The 14,158-nt window shown below is 45.8% G+C and overlaps 1 protein-coding gene across 1 annotated transcript in view; it reads right to left on the bottom strand.

Annotated features, from left to right (window-relative positions):
- necab2 (N-terminal EF-hand calcium binding protein 2) overlaps positions 1-14,158 on the bottom strand; it is a gene marked incomplete at both ends in the record, with an annotated part of 380,241 nt that overhangs the window by 344,852 nt on the left and 21,231 nt on the right. The window lies entirely within an intron of this gene.

Genomic DNA, 14,158 nt, shown 5'->3' with positions numbered 1-14,158 from the left:
AGGTGCATTTTAAGGAGCGGTTTAAAGGCCTCTAGGCTCTGGGCAGATCTAATGTGGGGGAGGCTGTTCCAGAGCCGAGGGGCAGCTGCAGCGAAGGCCCCCACAGGACATGTCCCTCAAAGCCACAGAAACATGAATTGTCCCTACCAAAAAAAAACTGCAGAGTGAAAACTGTAGTTTTAATGTTATAATTCACAACATCGGGAGTTTGCAGCCGTTCGCATCACATTGGAGTTTACTCGGTAGTAGCCTACAGCAAAACTGTTTGTAACGCAGTCTATTTTATTTTTTTATCTACTTTTTCTATTTTTCTCCCATCCCAATTTCGTATCGTCCAATTCTACCCTCCCCTGTCTCGAACGCTGTTAGGCCATGCCTCCCACAGGCCGGCTGCAATGTGGACTAAGCCTTGCATCACGTGTCCCCTCCGGTACTCGAGGAGGCAGCAGTCGCATCTTTTCACCTGCACAGCGCGGTCTCTCAGCGTCGGGGGTCTGCGTTTGGAGGGCACGCCGCCCTCGTCGTTTCCTGATTCTGCTGCGCAGGCGCACCAACCGACCTGTAGGAGTCGCTGTCCACAACGTCCGATCCCCACCCATCAGCTTCCCACCCCCTAATACTGCCAATTGTATTAGTATGAACGACCAGCCAAGCTGATAGCAATGCGGAGAGCTGGGCTAGATCCCAGCGTCTCCTGCATTGGTGGTGAGCGCCTAGCCCACTGCACCACCTAGCCACCCCGTAACGCAGTCTATTTGTAATCATTTATTAACGTAAATTGGGGCGCAAATGTGCAGTCCACGGTTGTGGGAATAAAATGTCTTGAAGCTCAAAAACCACCTTTCACAAGCTTCCGTTCTCGTTTGGCAGTTTTTCCTATGGATCAACATGAACATGGATTGCAATACATTTCACAGGAGAGCGTACTGAGACCGGTACGAATAGACCCTGAGCTTCCCATCTCGGAAAACGCACATTGATCTCTGCTTTGGGGATTTACGATTGTCCATTATCTGCTATTGTAGTCCAGTGAGAGCCTGCAGGGAAATTGTAGCTCAATATACTGGACCAATCAGTGAAATGATGGTCTCTGTGTCAGGTACATGGTAGACGGACCGCAAATAGGGTAGAAGATGTTATTGGGATCACCGGTGGTTAATTTCAGATCACATCACCCAGGGCCAGTCGTAAAAAAAATTATATTGGAACTGGAAGTGTAGCTTGATACCAGTTTGCCTCTTACTGTAAATCATCCTAAAGTTCACGTGACCCGAGTCCCGAGAGTCTAAATCAGCACTCCTCTGCCTGGATGTTCTCCCCTGAAGCAGTATTTTGTCTCCCTTCTTCATGCATCTTCCAGAACTACAAACGGCAGTTAGTAAGTGTATTTTTTACAAATTCTGTTTCCACTCACAAAGACCAGAGAGCACCTCAGCGCCAGCCAGTCGCCAGTTTTTTATGAGGATTTGACCCAGTGGCGGCTGGTCCATAGAGGGTGCTAGGTGTGTGTGTGTGTGTGTGTGTGTGTGTGTGTGTGTGTGTGTCCGGTGGAATGTTTTGGATTTTGGTTTTGTTTTTTCTATAATAGTAGATGTTGACCGCAAAACATAAAAAATAAATAAAGTATAAATAATAATTACTTATTTTAAGTATGTTTGTGTTTAACACATTAACTGCCACGCTTATATCCATCAATGTATGATCACTGCCACCAGCACTCTAAGCCTATGGAGAAGATGTTTACCTTCTTTGCAGGGCTATAACTTTTTAAATTGTATTGCTAAATTGACATTACTATGGCCCATTCAACATCGATTATCTATCGTTCAGGATTCTAGATTCATACGAAAATACCGTCTAGAATATAAATATGTTTTTATCGTTTTCTGCAGTAATTCCTAGAACGTGATTTATAGGCATAAACGCATATATAGATTATCAACTGCCGTTTGTTGGCGATACACGCTATATTAAAAATTTCAACTGTACATGATCCTAAACGTTATGACTTATCATGCGCAGATGAATGGGGGGGGGGGGGGGTCGTTTATAATTCCGTGATCGTCAGTAAATGCTTTATGTAGTATGGGTGATATATTGATCAGAGCAGTTTGCATGAATAATAATAAACAAACGCGCTGAAAATGACGTCAGCGTCCTCTTACCGTTAGCCGATGAGACTGGAGTAAAAAGATGCCACTTATTTGACGGCGATCGACTCGATCCATTTCCGGTTTGTATAATAATAATAAACGCCCAAATCATCTCGATTATTGAGTTATGGCAGCGATCCATATACACGATGTGTGTCTACAGTCCCGCAACAATATGTGAGTGCCGGACGCATTTCCCCGGTGCACTGAGATCACAAGAGATCCGGTTGCAACTCGCCGATCATCCACCAGGCGGCAGTATTGAAGCGTTGCAGAGTTGTGCAGGCTCCCACTGCATCACACCAGGCTCCGTGAGGGAATTATGAATAACATGGCGAAAAAATGAAATATGATCTCAATAACGTCGTACGCCGTGGAATGGCAGAATTCGCATGAACTTGAAACACGTCGTAAGCCGTTTCCGGCGGTGGATGTGTTAAAATGCACAATAACGTGTAATATATAAAATATAAATCATTGTTTATGCGTCCTGTTCATCCCCTCTCTCTTCTGGGGTGCTAGAAATATCGCCCCACTGATGTCAGTGCGCAACGCAGCCAATTGAAAAATGCACAGGGCAACATAAATGCACCTAGCTGTTACACTCCCAGACCTGCCCAAGGCTGGGAGAGTCAACACCACAGTGACAGTAGAAACAATAAGAGTTACTACCCCACACAAGGGATTGATGGTGGTGTCATGGCGCCATCTGGTGCTCACCTGCAGATAATGCAGTCAGTGAAGATCCTCTCTGATTGCATTAAAAATATACTGTTGTTACAATTAGTTTATTTGTTACAAGTGTTATCTGTTTAGGTTGTACTTTGTGTTAGTATTCTTATCCTGTGTTTTGTATTGCCTAGTTCCTCTTCCTGTTGTTTTGATTATTGTTTTGTTCTAAGTGCCTGTCTCTCCCCAGCTGTTTTTGATTATTAATTAGTTTCAATATTTATTGCTTGTTGGTTGGTTGAGTTATTGTGGCGTCATTGTCTCCGTGTTGTCCCCGTGTCGTGCCTGTGTCGTGCCCGTGTTCCCTGGTGTTTTGTCAAGTGAGTTCATGTCTGTCTACTCCTGTCGTTTTCTTGTTTTCACTCTTTGTTTGTTAGTACCAGTGCCAGTGCCCTTCGTTTGTTTTGTATTTTGGTTTTGATTCAGTAAAGTCCCTTCAGTCAAGTATCACCCTTCGTCTCTGTCTCGGTTCTCTCATCCTTGTCTGCAAACTGTGTTCTCCTCACCTTCATCGTCACTCCCGATCGTAACACCTAGCAGCTCAATTTAGCCAATCAGCGTCTTTAAATATGATGCCTAAAGGGCGATTTATTTAGCACCCCAAGCAGAGTCATTGGTGTGTTAGGGGGTGTGCGGAATGATGACGACAACAATGATGGACGCAGGGACTCAAGACGAATAGTTGTTGTCGTCGTCGGAAATTGATAATAATCACAAGATACATTCAGACAGTGTTAGATCTAACTAAATGGATTTATATGGACACATTTATTGAAATTTCAAGCCCGGACCACAAAGCTTCTCAAAGGGTTAACGCGACAGCTCTTCCAATTCATACGTGATGTTCTATCGGCAGCAAAAAAAGTGAGTCTCAGCCTCAATATATACCGTTCTGTAGTTACTGAAACTGATTGAATATGGCACCGCCCAACCTAGAATCTATTTCACCAGCCGCAAGTCCGCAACTGATTTGACCCTTTAAAGATGCTATGGTTTTAGGACTTCCATTTGAACTGCCTCCCATCAGCAGATTTCACCCTCGAGCCTCTCTGTTGCTTTTGACGTGTCACCTACCAGTCCAATGCAAATCAATTATTTAGGTCGTGCCAAGCTCTATTTGTATAGCCATCATTCACAATTGAGGCTGACAGGCTGTACTCGGCTGATTTGGAAACAGCGATAAGATGAGTAATAACATCACCCCAGAGCTATAACAACGTTGCCCCTGAGCCACATTTCTCATGAACTAGTAAGTAATTTGTGCTATTCACGCTACAACACTAATGCCAATGCCAATGCTTTACAAGTGTTGCTACCAAATCAGCCAACTGTAACTTTAAATGTCTCGATGGACCCTCAGGTAAGGGAAAATCCCACAAAGTCCTTATGAAACACAGGCACGCAGTGCCATCGCTGCAAAGCTTGATGTCAGACTCCCTAAACAGGAGTCAAAGTGCCAGGCAAGAGTGGCTAAGTCAGTGACATTGCCTTACATCCAAAATATAATCATTTTAAGCAAGAAATCGCAGGAAGACAATTCAAAGACAATTCAAAGACAATTCACATTTTTCTTTCCTTTCTTTTTGCTAGCGTTGAAAATGCATCTTGACCATTGGTTGGAATGTGGATAATGAACAAAACCGCATGTCATATTTAAAGGTGACATGCATTATAAATGTATTTTTTCAGTGTCTAGCATTGTATTATAGTAATAGGAGTTAGTATCAATGTGTCTGTGTGTCTAAATACTATATTGGCAGATTGCCGTCATTCAGGTCATTCATTTCCTGCTCCATTTTAATCAGGTGACAGGTCATTCTGATTTGACTCGCATGGTGACATCACGTGGCGAGGATGGAGCGGATAGTGATCCGATTGGCTCTGTGGTTGTAGCGCACCAAATGGGGTTTGACAGAGCGAGCGAGAGAGAGAGGGAGAATCAGATAGACCCTCGCGACAGAGCACACATACACACACGCGCGTCGCGCTGTCATCTCTCGGTCTGTCTCTCTCTCTCCCCCTCTCTATCTCTCTCTCTCTCGATTCGGGAGCATACTAACGCCCCGTCTATAGCGCGTGGCACAGTGGAAGACTTCCTCAAACGGGAGAGGGAGAGAGAGAAATAGAAGGGGACCTGCGTATCTCGCACGCAGCTGTGTTTACACAGTGCTCTCTCTCTCTCTCTCTCTCTCTCTCTCTATCTGCCACTCGCAGACTGTGTGGATGAGTGTCACTGAAAGTGCTTATGGGCGGAGCCCAGCCAATAACAGGCTGAAATCTTGAGGCTGGAAAATTATGCTTTTGAGTACTCCATTAGAAATATAAAACAATGATTTTTTTTTTAAATAAACCATACAGATGTCTTCCATAGACTCACAGGAATTGTGTAAAGTTGCCCAAATAGTGCTAGGAATAGCAATGCAGGTCCCCTTTAAAAGATATCGACGAGCCAGCGTCAACATCATCTCCAATGAGGACTTCCTGAATGTGTGCAATAATATTGCTATATTCACTCATAAAACAACTGCCTTTCGGTGCTGACGTTTAGTCTTGATATAGTTTGAAGTTGAGTGGGAGGTGATTATGGCATCTCTGAGGTGCAGCAGAGAGATGAATGGCGTGGTAACTGTTTCGGTGATGATGCCGCAGCACAGAGGTGTCATGAGGGGGACGGGAGACTGAAGTTATCCTTTAAGCATCTTTTTAAACACACAAGAAAAGGACACTTTAAAGGAAGGGGGAAAAGTACACTTTAAGAAAATAACTTGCTGCGATTATTGCATAGTATAGTTAGTAATAGCAAGTATAGCATAGGGACATAGAAGTAAAACTGTATATTGTCTAGTAGTGGACATAGGACCCTGCAGTGCCTATAAGTCGTAGCTCAACATTGTATTGCAATTATCTCAGGATTTATTAACTATTTTATTATGTCTATTTTATCATGTCTATTCTACTTATTTTATTACTATTTACTATTATTTACTATTGTATTCTTACAGAATCAAAGCGGGCATGGCTCAACCGCATTTCACTAAATAAACCTCTTGAATCTTGAATCTTGGATATGAAGGATTTTAGGTGACAGATTAAGCAGAATAGAATGATGCACTTGACTGCCACAAGTCCTAGCTGACGGCATTGTAGTCAGAGTCGAGTCCGGAATCTCTCCGTCCTCCCTCCCCCCCCCCACCACCCCCTCCCCTCGGGGTGCTCTGAGACACACAGACTCAAGGCTAGTTTAACATGTCTCAACAAATGTGCATGTTTGTATTAATTAATGATTGTGCCATTATTGCTATCAAATGTAATGATTGTGAAATATTTCTGTAATGAGTTGTATGTGTATGTATCAAGCATCCTTGACTTCCAGGGACAACGGTGTAAATAAGTCATTGGCTTTTTCGTTCCTATCCTTGACTAAAGCAAATATGTGATGTAATAATAATCTGTATATGTTTTGTTGTCTAAATAAATACCTACCTACCTACCTACAGTAAATTAAACCCTGTGGGTGAACCGAAGGGAACAGGAATATTCAAAGACCTCTAAGCTACCGTATGTAAAACTGATGTACCGTAGTATGTAACGTTATGTAAAATCCCTTACGTTGGAAAACGGGTGCAAAACTGTTAACAAATCAGACTGGCATGACAGAAGACACAGACATACGGGCACTGCCATATCCATCTTCCTCACCCCCCCCCCCCTCTCTCGCATACACACACACACACACACACACACACACACACACACACACACACACACACACACACACACACACACACAAACACACTAACTTGTAAATAGAATGCCTCAGCTGGATAGTGTGTTGTCGGTGTGCAGCAGCGTGTGTGATAGTCTCCTCAGCTCGTTAGAACTCAGCGGAACATGGAGCTCATCCCTGTTTGATTAGTGACAAACACACATCCATCAGTGGTGGCTGGCCAATAGAGGGCGCTAGGGCGCAGCCCCACCACATCCCGAGGTATAATGAGTAGAATGATCCAAAAAAACGAAACAGTGTATATAGACTCAAACAAACATAATCCCTCTCAATCATCACGGCCAACTATTAGTGTATTATTAGTGTAGTGTATGGTGGTGTGTTTATCTCCTCCCTCTGCCTGGATTTTCAGTTTTTCTTTCTATATTTTGTACGTATTACAAATACATACATTACATATTCAGTGTTTCAAAAAGAAAATGGCTTATTGTTTGCTTGTCAGCTTTGTCTCTTTTTCTACCTAAGGTGGAACCTAAAATATATTTTCTGACAACAATTTAGTGGCAAGTTTGATATTATATTGCTGGATCTCTTGAGTCATATTTGATCTGCGATGCCTAGACTGTATGGTTTGATGTACGTATGTTCCATGGTAAAGTGTTTGTAAACACCACATTATTTTGGTGGTGCTCTAGTGACAGACTACTGTATTGTGCCGATTTTATTCCTAGAAAATGTCATTTTTAAATGTCATTATACAGTACATCCACAACAGCTCACGCAAAACGAGTGTTCCCTAAGTGAGCCACCATCTTTTCTCTCTGTATCTTCCTCTCCTTCTCACACACAGACGCAGCCTGCAGTGACAGGTGCAATTTTCAAACAAAACATGCACACGCACGCACGCATACACAGCAGGCACCGGGAGCGATGGAGAGACACAGCGACCAGCTCGAACAAAGTGGCTCAAAAGTCATGGCAAGTTGACAAACAACTGAGGAGGAGTTATGATGCCAATTTTTACGATGATGGTTATCAATGAAGCAAAGTCATCAAACAACTGTCGAGCAGCCAAGAAATATGATGTTTCAGAGTGTAACGTTAAAAGATGGCCCAAAAAGACTGCCTTAGAAATGCAATTAGAGAAAAATGTTAAAAACAACATTCAATATTCAATCTTTTCTTTTTTTTTTTATATATAAAAGATGATTTTTCCAAAGGATGATAAGAATAACAGCCTACATTGAAGCTTTGTGATAGGACTCAGGCTATGCGTTTTGGTAGGCAAGCATATAATAATACTGATATCTATTCCTATTTGCTGGTTAGGAGGTGTAGTCTGCTGTTTTCTGTCAGCCTGTGGGGGGGGGGGGAGTTCATTAAAGAGGCTATATAAATCCAAGCTATTATTATTATTATTATTATTATTATTACGTAGCCTAGGGTTCGAAACAGAGACCTCGCCACGGATATGTCACACTGCAAGAACTGTCGTGGACACTGAATAATACAATGTTACCATGGAGCTCAAAGGCTAAGCAAACATTAGCTCAGAAACCACATAATACTCCTGAGGTGCCCAGTGCTGAGACTGGCACCGCACAGAGGACAACCAGCTGCTTACCTTACCGGACAGACACGATGTGAGTACTGCAGCAGAGAACAATAGCCCCATGAATACAAATTAATACGACTTTAATTACCATGAACTCCAATTGCTAAGTTAACATTAGCCAAACCCTGCCCTGAATGAATAGACACTGCTAAGCTAACACTAATAATAATAATAATAATAATAATAATAATAATAATAATAATAATAATAATAATAATAATAATAATAATAATAATAATAATAATAATAATAATAATAATAATAATAATAATAATAATAATAATAATAATAATAATAATAATAATAATAATAATAATAATAATAATAATAGATTTGATTTGTAATGCGCTTCCGTAGAGGCATTGGTGGGTGAGCAGGGAGACTTTGAACTCAATCCTGAGTGAGACAGGGAGCCAGTGAAGGGACTTGAGGATGGGAGTGATGTGGTGGTATTTCCGCACTCTCATCAGGATCCTAGCAGCGCTGTTTTGGATACATTGTAGCCTTTGGATGTTCTTGCTAGGGATCCCGATGCGGAGTGTGTTGCAGTAATCCAGCCTGGAGGAGACAAAGGCGTGGATGAGCTTTTCGGCATCTGACAGAGTGAGTGAGGGGCAAAGTTTGGCGATGTTCCTAAGGTGGTAGAAGGAGTTTTTGTATAATTGATTTATGTGCGCCTCAAAGGTCAGGTGAGGGTTTATTTTTACCCCTAGGTTGGTGATTGTTGGTGACAGGGTGATGTTTTGGCCGGAAAAAGTGATGGTGGTGATGGTGGATGAGCGAACCTGCTGTGGGGTGCTAATAATAATGGCTTCAGTTTTAGAACTGTTTAACTGTAAGAAGTTGTGCTTCATCCACGCCTTGGTCTCCTCCAGGCAGGTGGTCAGAGTGGAAGATGGCAGAACTGGATGGGGTAGGGTTTATTTTTAGGTAGAGTTGGGTGTCATCAGCGTAGCAGTGGAATGATATTCCATGCCGGCTGATGACAGAGCCAAGAGGGAGCATGTAGAGGGTGAATAGGGTGGGGTCGAGGACTGATCCTTGTGGGACACCACAGGTGACATGATGGGTGTCAGACCTTGCCTCTCCCAAGGAGACATACTCCGTTCTCCCGGTGAGGTAAGATCTGAACCAATCAAGGACAGAGTCTGAAAGTCTGATGGTGGATTGAAGCCGGTGAAGGAGGATGTCATGATCGACGGTGTCGAAAGCTGCTGTGAGATCAAGGAGGATGAGGAGGAAAGGAGAGCCAGCATCAGCCGTCATCAGCAGGTCGTTGGTGACCCTGACCAGGGCAGTTTCGGTGCTGTGGCCAGAGCGGAAACCTGACTGGAACTTCTCGAGAAGTTGGTTCGAGTTTAGGTGGTCCTGAAGCTGAGCGGCAACTACCTTCTCCAGCACCTTGGACAGGAATGGGAGGTTGGATATGGGTCTGTAGTTGGCCAAGATTTCCGGGTCTAGGGAGGGCTTTTTAATTAGTGGTTTTATGACTGCAGTTTTAAGGGCAGAGGGGACATGGCCAACCTGGAGAGAGAGGTGTATGACCTTGGTGATGAGAGGGCTCATAGCGACAATATTGTATTTCACCAGGGCTGAGGGAAAAGGGTCCAGGATACAAGTGGAAGGCTTCATTTTCCTGACGATTTCCTCAACCTCTCGCTGTGTGATGATTGAAAAGCAGCAGAGAGGTTGAGTAGTCGCCAGCTGTGGGTCAACTGTTTGGACTGGAGGGGCAGATGGGCTAGAGAGGAGGGAGCGGATGGTGTCAACTTTGGTCCTGAAGAAGGTGGCAAAGTTGCTACACTGTTCCTCAGTGGAGTCGGAGTGAAGTGATATTTGGGGTTTGAGGAGGTGGTTGATGGTGGAGAATAGTTGCTTGGAGTTTCCAGGACTGTCATTTATGATGGAGGAGTAGTACTGGGACCGTGCCAGAATGAGGGATTTTGAATAGGCCTTCTGGTGTTCACGGTAGGCCAATTTGTGTACAGTGAGTCCTGAGACCTTGAGTCGCCGCTCAAGGACACGCCCAGCAGTCTTCATACTCCGCAGCTCGCTGGTGTACCAGGGGGCTGAGCGTGCGAAGGTGACTGTTTTGGATTTGACAGGGGCATGGAGATCCAGAAGACTGTTCAGGGATTTATTGTAAAAGTCCACTGACTCAGTTGCTGATGAGAAGTTGACAGAGGAGAGAAGCTGGAGGTCCAGGGTCATAGTGTCCGGGTTGATGTTTTTGAGGTTCCTGAAACGGATTTGGCGCTTGGGCTTGTTGAGTGGAGACTGGAATGGCAGCTCCATTGAGATGGTCTTGTGGTCAGATACCCCCAGATCGTAGACTAGCAGGTTGTTGATGGTCTTGTGGTCAGATACCCCCAGATCGTAGACTAGCAGGTTGTTACTCTGGATACTGCTACCGAGGCAGTGTACCTGGAAATCAAGCTGTCAGTAACATACTGCTTTTTGGAATAATCGTGGGGGGAAAGCTGAAATATAAATCTACCCCCCACAAAATACTGATACCTGAAGCGGCAGAGAGTGATTCTGAATGCCCTGTGATTAGCACGGCTACCAGCTGTGCTTCTATTTCAATTTTTATTTCGTTTATATTCGATTTTATTTTATTCTACCTTTTTATTTTATTTTAATGTCGCACAGAAAACGACCAAATCAAATTCCTTGTATGTGTAAACTACTTGGCAATAAAGACCTTTCTGATTCAGATTCTGATTCAGCTGGCCTGCTTTGCTATCATCAAGTGAACAGTTCAAACCCCCATGGTTAATAAAGAACAGTCGTGGATCGTCAACAAAACAGTAATAACAATGCACACACTTTATTTTCCACTATTGATAGGCTGACTACCCCCCCTGGCACAAACCATCAGTAGCGCCACATTAAACAAAGATGTTTCACCACTACATTCACATAAAAGTCACTTGATAAACATGACTCAGTTTAATGCCATTGACGACAAACCCTTGAGGGAACTGTACAACATCTTAAGCCGTCAAAATGCTGCCTTGACACACTGCCATCAAGCGCCCTTGAAGGTTTTTATAGCTGCTTGGTGATTTATTGCAAACAGCTCCCTCCTATCAAGCATTTTTCCAAAGGCTTTGAAAACTGCAGTTATTAAACCTCTACTAAAAGATTTTAATCACTGTGATGCACTGTCCTGCTACTGTTTAATCACTGTGATGCACTGTCCTGCACTGTTTAATCACTGTGATGTACTGTCCTGCTACTGTTTAATCACTGTCCTGCACTGTCCTGCTACTGTTTAATCACTGTGATGTACTGTCCTGCTACTGTTTAATCACTGTGATGCACTGTCCTGCTACTGTTTAATCACTGTCCTGCACTGTCCTGCTACTGTTTAATCACTGTGATGCACTGTCCTGCACTGTTTAATCACTGTGATGCACTGTCCTGCTACTGTTTAATCACTGTCCTGCACTGTCCTGCTACTGTTTAATCACTGTCCTGCACTGTCCTGCTACTGTTTAATCACTGTGATGCACTGTCCTGCTACTGTTTAATCACTGTGATGCACTGTCCTGCTACTGTTTAATCACTGTGATGCACTGTCCTGCTACTGTTTAATCACTGTCCTGCACTGTCCTGCTACTGTTTAATCACTGTGACGCACTGTCCTGCACTGTTTAATCACTGTGATGCACTGTCCTGCACAGTACAGGACACAGCGTGTTTGGTTCTTTAATATTATGTTCCCATCTAATTAACCCTTTCCCTGTGGGGAGGTTACAGACCTGGGGCATCATAAGTAAAGCCCAGAGAGGTATTATTCTCACCATATAATTAAAGCCTGTTAGAGGTATTATACATGGTACGGACCCAGACGTGGGCGATGAGTAAAATGCATTAAAGTATATTATTCCTGGCACTAACACAGAGGTGTGTGTAGAATATACGTAGACATAAGGTATTGAGTTACACATGGAGTTATAGTAGGACTACAGTCCATTAGAGCACTCCTATTCATCCTTGTAACTGAACAGTACAAAATAACAGTAAAGAATTAGATGGGAGTTCTATGTGCGTGTCCATTCCTGAGCCGTTTAACAACTCTTTTGGTGTGGGTAACGTATATATGATTGACCCCTTCCTATTTTACCTTTCCCTTTTCATTGTAAGGTTCCTCGTGGTCATCAAGGGAGGGTACTGCTTGCGGGAGGGACGAATCTATTTAGGCATATCAGTCACTAGGTGTGGGAGGGTCCACGGAGGTAATCAGGGAAGCGAGAGTGAGTTGGGGAGTACTGCTGACCGCCCCGGAGAGGCGAGGAGGACCAGAGTACCAAACCAGGTTGGTAAATCCCGGGCCCCATTCACTCCCACTACCGGGTCCCAGTTTGACGCTCCAGGCCCAAAGACGAGGGTGCAGTCAGACGGAGCTCTACTGTGTCCAGCTACCTTGTGACTGCCAGCAACCGTTCCCACGAAGCAGGGATAATCCACCCTGCTACATTTGGCGTCACGAACAGGATCAACATCCTAACTTACTCCCTTGACCGAGACCCGTAGAGAGACCCACGATGTCCGGGGAGGAGACCCACGCCGCGCAGGAGATGGCGGCGAAGTTGGAGGAGCTGCAAGCGGAGTGTCGGACCCAGGCGGCACTACTAAATCAGCAAGCCGAAGCGATGAAGGAGTTGACCGAACAGGCACTCCAAGAGAAGCGCTACACTCAGGCGGCCCTAAAGGAGCAACGAGACGGCCAGGACGCCGCCGCCGAGGTAAGGAAGGAGGAGGCCGAAACCATGGAGGAATTGACCGCACAGGTGGAGGCCCTGGCGAACAGAACCCACACACACGCCGGCCTCCTGGACTGACAGGCGCTGGCCCTGGAAAAGACCCAGCACGAACAGCTGGAGCAGGCCGGACGCCGAGAGCCGCTTGCCTTGGCACAGGCCATGATCCAACAGCTCCCTCCAGCGCCCCTCCCGGTAGTGTACGTCCAACGAGAGCGGAAGTGCAGCGAATTTGGAGGTGAAAAAGAGAGGGGGGAACTTCCTGTGGAAGACTGGATCCAGGCAATGAGGACCCATCTCCGTGCCAGTCGAGTGCCCACGGAGGAACAAGCGGAGGTCGTACAGCTCCACCTCAAAGGCGAGGCGAAGCAGATGGTACGCTTCCTGACGGAGGGAACCGCCCCCGACACGGAAGCCTTGTTCAAGATACTCGAAGAAACCTATGGGGACAAGGTCCCGGTCAGCATTCGCCTGGGGGAGTTCTTTGACCGAAGACAGGCCGCCGGCGAGACCGTGCGCCAGTTCGCCTATGACCTGCAGGAGAGGATCCGTCGCCTACGACAGTGGGCGCCTACACTGGTCGCCGACGCCACCGCCCTGCTGCAGGAGCGGTTTGTGGTGGAGAGAAGGAGAGAAATGCGGAAGTACATGAGGGAGGACGGGACGCAGCCGTTTCCCCAGGTACTGAAGGCGGCGATCGATTGGACGGAGGACGAGCTGGTCCTCCCCGCCGACAAGGGTCCCCCCCGGGGCTTAGTCCACGCCGCGGCCGCGGAGGGACGAGAGACCCCGCTGAGCGTTGACCCGCTGCAGGAGACTATTAGGCAGCTCCAGGCAGGAATGGAGCGGCTAGGTGCGCGCCAGGAGCAACTAGCCCAGGCCTTCCAACAGGAACGTGACGCGCCCCGGAGAGGCGACGCCGAGACGACGCGACCGCCGCCACGCGGGAACCACCCCGCCGAGACGAAGACGGCAGGCTGATCTGCTATGCCTGCAATTAGCCGGGCCACATCAGCAGGGATTGCCCCCGCTCGGCCAGCGAGCCACGCCCCGCCTCTACTCCCACCCCCGAAGCTCCGGGCCCGTCAGGGTACCGACCCGGACCACGAAGGACAGTCGACGCCGTCATAAATGGAGTCGCCGACTCGGCCGCGGAGGGCACCGA

This window comes from Notolepis coatsorum (assembly GCF_963971535.1).
Source record: "Notolepis coatsorum genome assembly, chromosome: 6".
NCBI classification, from domain to species: domain Eukaryota; kingdom Metazoa; phylum Chordata; class Actinopteri; order Aulopiformes; family Paralepididae; genus Notolepis; species Notolepis coatsorum.
This window is presented reverse-complemented; position numbering and strand designations above follow the sequence as displayed.